The 8,623-nt window shown below is 42.4% G+C and overlaps 1 long non-coding RNA gene across 1 annotated transcript; it reads right to left on the reverse strand.

Moving 5' to 3' along the window:
* Nucleotides 1-720: 720 nt before the first annotated feature.
* Nucleotides 721-5,383, reverse strand: LOC120567075. The gene is made up of 3 exons (XR_005640515.1): nt 5,261-5,383; nt 4,528-4,609; nt 721-1,291 (listed from the first exon to the last, which is right to left on the reverse strand). It is a non-coding gene; the product is annotated as an uncharacterized LOC120567075 (long non-coding RNA).
* Nucleotides 5,384-8,623: the final 3,240 nt, after the last annotated feature.

Raw genomic sequence — 8,623 nt, forward strand, 5'->3', positions numbered from 1 at the left:
GATTGACACAATATTTGCTAAATATATTTCTATTGGATAAACTAAAATATTGGATAGTTTGTCATGAAATTTGGTACTGATATTAAAGGTCAGTTAGGGGGTAAACCTTAATACCTCTGGTGATCTACTGTATAGTGTGTGTTTAGTGCTAATTAGTCTTGCATTGCCAGACTTATCTTCTAGTAGTAAGGTCTGGCTAGACCACACATACATAGGGAAATGAGACAATAACTGCTCTTGGTTGTTTGCATTTCGTTAAACCAATCACAATTGCCTTGTTACATGACCCAAATTTTCTTCAAAACTTGCCATTTTCAGGGTCTAGCTTGCTAGCTCGAAGTTTGTTGTTGTTTCCCGAGGCGAACGGAGTTTGAGAATGGCAACACACAGGTGAGGGACATCTGGCAATCATCCTGAAAATGTGCTTTCGTTGATCCAGACTAAGTGCTAGTTAGCAAATGTTATGCTAAAACACTAAACGAAGATGGTGAGCATGGTAAACATGCTAGACATCAGCATGTTATTGTCATTTTCATTGTGTACATGGTTTCATGCTGATGTTAGGATCTCACTCAAAGCTCTGCTATGTTCACTCTCCCAGAGCTGCTAGCATGGCTGTGACACTTACCCTTGTTTTAACACAATTCATGATCTTCCCCTAACCTTAACCAAGTAGATGAACCAGATCAAACCTTAGCCAAAGAGTTGTCAGAACAGAAATGGACGGCCATCAGTTTTATTTCTGGAAAGTAGTGACAAAGACACCGATAGGGGCACAGGATTGCACAGGATCAGAAAACACCCACAGCGTTGGGAATTGCTTTTTATAACACATTATTAAAGTCAGCCAACACCTCTGATGCTAATATAGTTTAGTAGCTTTTTTTATTATTAGCGAAAGCCCCCTCAGAGCTTTTATATGAAGTTCATGGTGTTTATCCAACTGCTTCTGTGTGTTTATGGTCCAGCATCACTAGATTTTGATTTTCCCCTTTCTCCGTGTTCTGCTTTTATGTTTACGCCGTCTGTTTCTTTCTCCTTTTCTCTTGGTTGAAGGGCAGTGGAAAGGGGAGAGAAAGTGAGTAAGAGCGAGCCTCCCAACCCCATACGACTGGACTCCATCAGACATGCATCAACCACAAGCATTGGTAACCACACTCTCAAATGCTTATGTCAGATGTTATAAAGTGCCCATGTGGTGCCTTATGAAGGACCCCTGTGTGCCATCTCTAATAAAGGGCTCTTCTATCCCCACGGCGACTCACGGAGTGGTCTGGCCAGGGGCTCGATCCTAAAAATAAAGAAACATACATATGCATTTTAGGAATTGGGATATTTGTGTCATAGAGAATTCATGCACACTCACTGATGCTCACACCAGAGACATTAAAAAAGAAAAAAGAGATGGCACTTCATGGGTTTTAATTAAAACGATTCATTACAGTTTTTCAGTCTGACAGCAGCACTAAAATAAGCAGTCTCCTGACCTTTTTTTTCAGACGGCATTGGGATGAGGTTGGGAACATGTTGGTCAGCACTGCTGTTTACAGAGCTGCCAAGCAGTTGACATATTGTCAAAATAGTAGCACTTAATCAGTGAGATTCCCCCAAGGAACAAAATGTACAGAGCAAACAGAAACACCCGTGCTCAGTTCGTACCTCCCACGACTCACACCAGAGAACTTGTGTCCCAAAGCACTTCTGGCACATGAAATTAAGAGGCTGTACGTAAAGCCAGGCTGACCAGCCCTATAGTGCTTGATGTGGATGGGAAATTTGGGAGCAAGAGGCTTTAAGGAATTTTTATATTTTTCCTATTACTTCTATTGGCAATATTTCCATACTTGTATGTGAAAGGGGTCACTGATGAACCCACAAAGAATTATCACCTGCCTCTGCGACTCCCCTCACCTCTACAGAGCATTATAGCATCTTTCAGCTCATTGTTTTGTTTCCTGGCCCCAACTCATTCCTCTCTCTCACTGCTTGGGCGCAGAACACAGCTGTTTTTAGCAAAGAAGCTCTAAAAACAGACTGTTCACTGACAGACTGACTGCCGGACAGACTCGCTGGTGAACATAGTGGAGCATTTAGCAGCTAATGAGCCAGATATTCCCCTCAAGAGTTGGTAGAGGCCAAAAAGAGTGTTAAAAGGAGAGTGAATACTGGACTTGCACTTGTCAGGGTGAGCAGAAACACGACTCCAAATGAATGCTAATGTTTTTTTTATATCTGCTGGCTGCGCAAATAGTCAACTGTTTGCTAACAAGTCCTCCATATCAAGTTAAAAGGTGATAATATCTTAGTGTTGGGTTGAGAGCTTGTTTCTGCTGCCCCCAAGTGGCCAAAAATAGTACTTATTGTAGGTTTAACTAAAGTAAGGAAAACGCATAGATGCCTTTTAATTATTCCGCGTTGTGCTGTATAAACTTTTGTAATTTTATTAAAGAAAAGCTGCTAAGCTAACATGTACAAAGTATTAAACCCTGAAATGCGGAGATAATGTATTTCATAACCTTTGAAAAAAAACTGATAATGTGGCTGGGTTGGCTCAATGGTTAGAGCAGACGCACATATACTGTACTTAATAATAATAATAAATTGAATTTATATAGTGCTTTTCATGGACTCAAAGGTTTATACCTCGACGCAGAGGTCCAGGGTTTGAATCCAACCTGTGACGATTTCCTGCATGTCTTCCCTCCCCTTTCTCACCTAGCTGTCCTGTCAAATGAAGGCGGAAAAGTCCTAAAAATAATCTTAAAAAAAATAAAAATACTGATACTTAATCCCAAAGACCTCCAGTAACTGGGTTATACCTTCGGAATGCCTGCAGAGATAGAAAGGGAAATAGCAATGACTGAACTGTCAACTTCAAGCCATTCTCTGGCATACAGGCTCCTTCCTCTTTCTTTGACTTCTTATCTTACTCTTTCTTCTGCTCTGAGGCTCTTCATCCATTTCCCTGTCACTTTTTGTGTCTTGTCTGTGATGATGCTTGCAGAGGTGTAATTGGAATGTGTGCACGTGTTTGTGTGTGCGTGCATGTGTTAACGCAAGTGTGTGTTTGTAATTGGTGTTAAGGTGATGGACGGCGGGTGGAGGAAGGGGGGGTTGTGCCTCTGCTCCGCGGATGTCATAATTAGGAACTGGAATTCTGGGAATTCCTGCTAAGGTTGGACGGTCCTAGAACTTTTCATCTGCTGCAGCAGCCCAGCCCCCTCTCAGCCGCTGGCCTTACGGAAAAATACAACATGTTCCAACACACACCATCACAGCAATCAATTACCCCTAACTGCAGAACACACATCGTAAACAACAAATAGCCCAAAACATCCTAGAATTGTAACCTCATGGCACTGAGGTTCACAAGCATCTGTGACATGTTGGTTTGATCTGGACCCAACCACTAATTCAAGTGCTGGCTAATTAACCTCAACTATTCTAAATATATCATGTGCTTTATTTATATCGCTATCAAAAAGTAGTCCCTTCCAAACAATGGAAAAAAGCTAAATGCACTCCTCATCAGTACAATAAAACGCTTTATTCTTTACAGACAGTTTACATACTTATATAAGGCTGCTAAATTATCCATTATAACCAATGGTGTTTTCTGTAGACACCGGCGCCAGTATAGAAACTGCTCTCCAATCAAGACATGTCAAATAACACTTTTCTAATGAGCTGCCTTAAAGGGTTATTATTGCTCACTAATGCATAGTCTTACAGGGTCCAACGTGTGTTTGAGGAGTGCTGGATAATCACAGACACAAATAAGAGTTTGGATATTTCCCCTTCAGAATCTGATTTGTTATAACTCCAACATGAAACCAAGTTGGTGAAATGAAAATTTAATATTGTTTTAATGTAGGTATTGGTGCTAAAACATAGTAATTTTACTAATTTCTTTGCAGCTGGTTCACAATTTCAAAGTTCATGATGCTTTTTCAAAGCTTTTTCAATTCCCACTACAGGCCCTCACCTGCAAGGACTGGTTGTATTTTTTTTACAGTCAGTCCTTTGAGTCCTACGTTTTAGGCTTCATCAGGCTGTTAACTTCTTGCTTTGAAAAACTAAAGGGTTGTGTCTGCTTCCAACTTTACTCACGAGGTCTACCTTCTTCAGACCTGGATTCACATAGCGTAGCCGAGACCTCACAGTACCTTATGTGACAGAAATTTGAGAGCACTGCCAAATTCATTGGCAGCCTCAGTGATGTTGGGGGCATGCCACCTTATTAGTTTTTCACAGGTTGGTCTAGCATTAGCTTTTATTGCTTGTGTGGTGGCCAGTGTTGCTTTGTGGAGATAATCGCACAATAAACACACTGAATAGCATAAGCAGATTTGCAAAACCATATTCATACATTCATTAAAAGGCTGCAGCCAATGAACGGTGGGGGGGCTAACTTTTTGTATGATGATAGTGTGTGTGTGTGCATGTGTGTGTGTGTGGTTTACAGAGGCAGTCAGTCACTTGTTTCCGTCATGGTAGGAGTCCTGCCAGGAGAAGTGTTGTACTCACTTGGACAGGTGAAATGGGTGGAGCTGAAGAGCCATGTGGTCCAAAAATGCTTCAGAGGCTATATCGGGTCAAATGAGCTCACCTTGAAGGCATATATACACAGTGAGTTTATTCATTCATTTTCCATATTACCAGCAAAGTGAATAAATGAATGCATAGATGGATGAATAAGGCTGCCATATGCCCTCTCAAACACATTTACACACCAGAGCCCACATTTTGGTCTTACAGTGGAAAGAGGTATTGTTCCACTGCAAGAATACTGTGAGCCAGCTTGTCTTCTAACACAGTCTAATGAGGCAGGAACAAATGACTATCCACTCTAACACTCTTTCTCTACGTGCACTTCCCTGAATATTGTCAATTATCCCCCATGTCTTGGCTGACCTGACTCTGAATGTGGGTCACGGGCTACACAATCACCTGGTAATTACCACAGAGTAAACAAGCCAAGCCAGGGTAGAAGTTTTAATGATTGTCAGGCTGCCACAAAGGACCCTTCATCTCTAATGAGGGGTAAGTGTGTCATATTATGTTGCACAAATCGTTGGACCTGACCATAATGATAAATATAGCCTCCTTGGAGCCAATATTATGGGATAAAGACATTTTGGCAGATCAGTGTGATCAAATAGAAGTGTAACCCAGAAAGGCTCCCTGTCGATGCTGTCTAAACTGACCTTACATAATAAGCCCTTTGCTCAGTTTTTGAATCAGATGATTAATTGCTCACCGGTCTTTTCAGCAGCTATGACACCATGTGCCACCCACGGAGTCCGCTCTGGCCTCATGTCTCACTCTCAATAAATGGGGCCTTTGTGTCCCAGCTGCTCTCTTTTGTCCCAGCATGCCCACCTATCAGAGGGGTCGGCCCCTGTGTCTCTAGCCACGATGACATCACCTCTGCCCTCATCGAGGCTAGAACAGCCAAGGTGAGGGCTCTCATGGGCATCTACGGGCCATCTCTTTCCCCTTATCACTCAATCACTCCTTTGTGCTGGCGAGGACTGCAGGCTTATATGGACAGTAATGAGACGGAGCACTTTGTAATCTGCCAGCGCTCTAGCAGTATAACCCATACAGAGAAAACTCTATAATAGCACATTGTTTGAGGCAAGTTAAGTGAGGGTCTGAGATGTGGCGCTTTCACACCGGTTGGAATCAGAGCCCAGAGTTTGCCTGCTGAGCTGGGCCAATAAAACCTCTCTTTTCACGAGTCAGGTGAGCTAACACACCAAAGAGTGCATTAATGGGGGAGAGAGAGAGAGAGAGAGAGAGAGAAAGATTTAGCAGCTCAATGTTACGAAATTACGTGTTTTTCTGTTGTGGTACGCTCACAGGCAGTGCAAAACTTCAAGTCAACATGCTCCCTAATGACTTAGTTGAGACAGTTTTTCAACTCCTTGGACTCATAAAACTCTGTTGGATGAGGCCAAACATGCACTGTCATCCTGCTAAAAACAAGCATGTTTTTCTTAAATGCGGCTTCCACAAAGTCAACTTTGAGGAGATACAAGGTTTTCAACTGAAACCATCAACATGCACACACACAGACACACACACACACACAAATGCACGCAGTCGTAAACTGAGCCAAATATAGAAAGTAAGATATCATCTTCAGGTTCCTCGAAAACTCTGGTATTTGATATTTCACTGCTTCCTTCTCATGCACACTGCGGGACTGCTCAGCTTTGATTTACTGCTGTTCACATGATGTTTTTATGGCTATGTCCTGTATCAGCTTGAACTAAACCTTGAATGCCAAATAACAATATTAAAATAACAGTCGAGCTCAGTGCAAAACTGGCACATATATTGAAGTTGCATAAATGCTAGTTTTAAAGGAATAATTCAACAGGAAATGAAGAAACAATTGATGCCCCTCTCATGTCTGTACGATAAATATGAAGCTACAGCTAACAGCCGGTTAGCTTAGCACAAGACTGTGGTAAAACCACGACCTGTTGTTTTTAAACTTTTTGTACAAATTAAAATAAAATACAAAATAATTAGTGAGCTTTTAGTAGGCTAGAATGTGGATTCTGTTACCTTTGGACAGAGCCAGGCTAGCTGTTTCTCCGTGTTTTCAGCATGGACATATTTCCTTTGCGCCAAGCTAAGCTAAGCTAAGCTAACCAGCTTCTGGCTTCATTTAACGGCAGACATGAAAGTGGTATCAATCGTCTCATCTTACTCTCAGCAAAAAAAGCAAATAAGCCTTTCTTATTTTTTCCCAAAATATCCAGTTGGTAGAGCGGGCGCCCATATATAGAGGTTTACTCCTCGACGCAGCGGGCCCAGGTTCGACTCTGACCTGTGGCCCTTTGCTGCATGTCATTCCCTCTCTCTCTCTCTCTCTCTCTCTCTCTCTCTCTCTCTCTCTCTCTCTCTCTCTCGCCGCTTTCATGTCTTCATCTGTCCTGTCAACACAGTCTCACAGCAGCTCGTGAAATTGTCACGTTATTTTTAATATATTGATTCGTGTACAACAACACTTTAATCTCGTTTTTTTCGTGGTGGCCAGCACGAAATGGTCTATACGGAGATTAACGGGGAAAGCAAACGTCACTCGCCAGGACATGGCCGCAGGGGAGGACGCCTCACACGCCGGGACATAGCCGCGGGGACACGCGACAATAACGGGACGGTTAATCGGGAAAGAAAACGCCACACGCGGGACGCAATCCCCGGCCTCTGGGGTGAAAGTCCTGAATTTTTTGACCCACCCGGATTTTCGGCATTTCATACTACTCACTATCGTAGTCTTGCTGTGATCACGACATATGCTTCCCATTTAAATACATTAGTTTACATTTTCGTGCTGGCCACCACAAAAAAACCCGAGAAAAACATCCCCGTGAACACGAATCAATAGATTAAATAACGTGACCATTTCACGAACTGCCATGAGACTGGGTTGGTCCTGTCAATAAAGGCCTAAAAATGCCCCCAAAAATAATAATAATTATGCAGTCAAACGCCTCCATTACAGCTCTACCAGAGTCACAATTTCCACCTATAAGGTATGTATCAGATCAAGGACCACAAAGAGAGATGTATGGAAATGTAAAATCAAGTTAGTTTCTGTTCACGCTGAAAGGATTTGAGGGGGAAAACACCAGATTGGGGCTGCTTTTACCTTCAGTGTGAACATTGCCCTATTGTCACTCTTTTGACAACAAAAAAGCCAGAACTATACGTTTTTTATGGAAGTCTCTGTGGGGTCACTCAGGAGCTATTGTCCAGCAGCTTTCCACAACTGAGCCTGAACTTTTAGCCGAATTACACACACATGCTTCCCGTAAAGTACTATAAGGAGTCTGTAAACTAGTACCATTAATTGCTGTTACAGAAGCCTCCCCCCAGTGAAGTGACCCCCCTATTCACACACAAATACACATACTCACACACACACACACACACACACACACACACACACACCCCAGCCTGGCCTCTCTGTTGTGGTTTCATTGGTTGATCACTTGCCAGGGCCCCAGGGGTCCCAACTCAGAACACATGTCTGCTTTCTGTATGTTTACAGTACAGCAGTCAAAGAGAATGAACGTTACTCCTGTCAAAGCATACTTGTCTATTTTCTGGACAGTGTCAGCAAAAGGAGACAAATGTTTTTTATGCAACATAAACATGAAACAGATTCTTAATACCTCTGACACAAGACAGATTAAATATAAAAATATAAATAAACATATCACTGTAACTGTCACGCAACCATCCGAGGCAACCAAACCGCGACAGTCCTCACACTTGAGATGCAACATAGTTGTCATTACAGGCAGTGAAAGCTCTGCGTTGTGTTCAAATTTCCAAGTGTCCTCAACACATGACATGACAAGTGTTTGGAGGCTGAAGGTACGGTGGCAGTGGGGCAAAGCGCAATGGCAAAACAGAAAAACACAACATTTCACAAAACACAACATTTCAGCAAAAGAAAAAAACACGACATTTGGTGAAATTCAAACCGTAAAAGGTAGGTACGTATTGGACAGTAATTCCTCCTTGCTGATTGGATGCACTGTCTATCAGTCTGCGACAAACGAAAGTCCTTCTTCTTCTTTTGGATTTCTGACAGATG

The sequence above is a fragment of the Perca fluviatilis genome, chromosome 10 (assembly GCF_010015445.1).
Source record: "Perca fluviatilis chromosome 10, GENO_Pfluv_1.0, whole genome shotgun sequence".
NCBI lineage: Eukaryota > Metazoa > Chordata > Actinopteri > Perciformes > Percidae > Perca > Perca fluviatilis.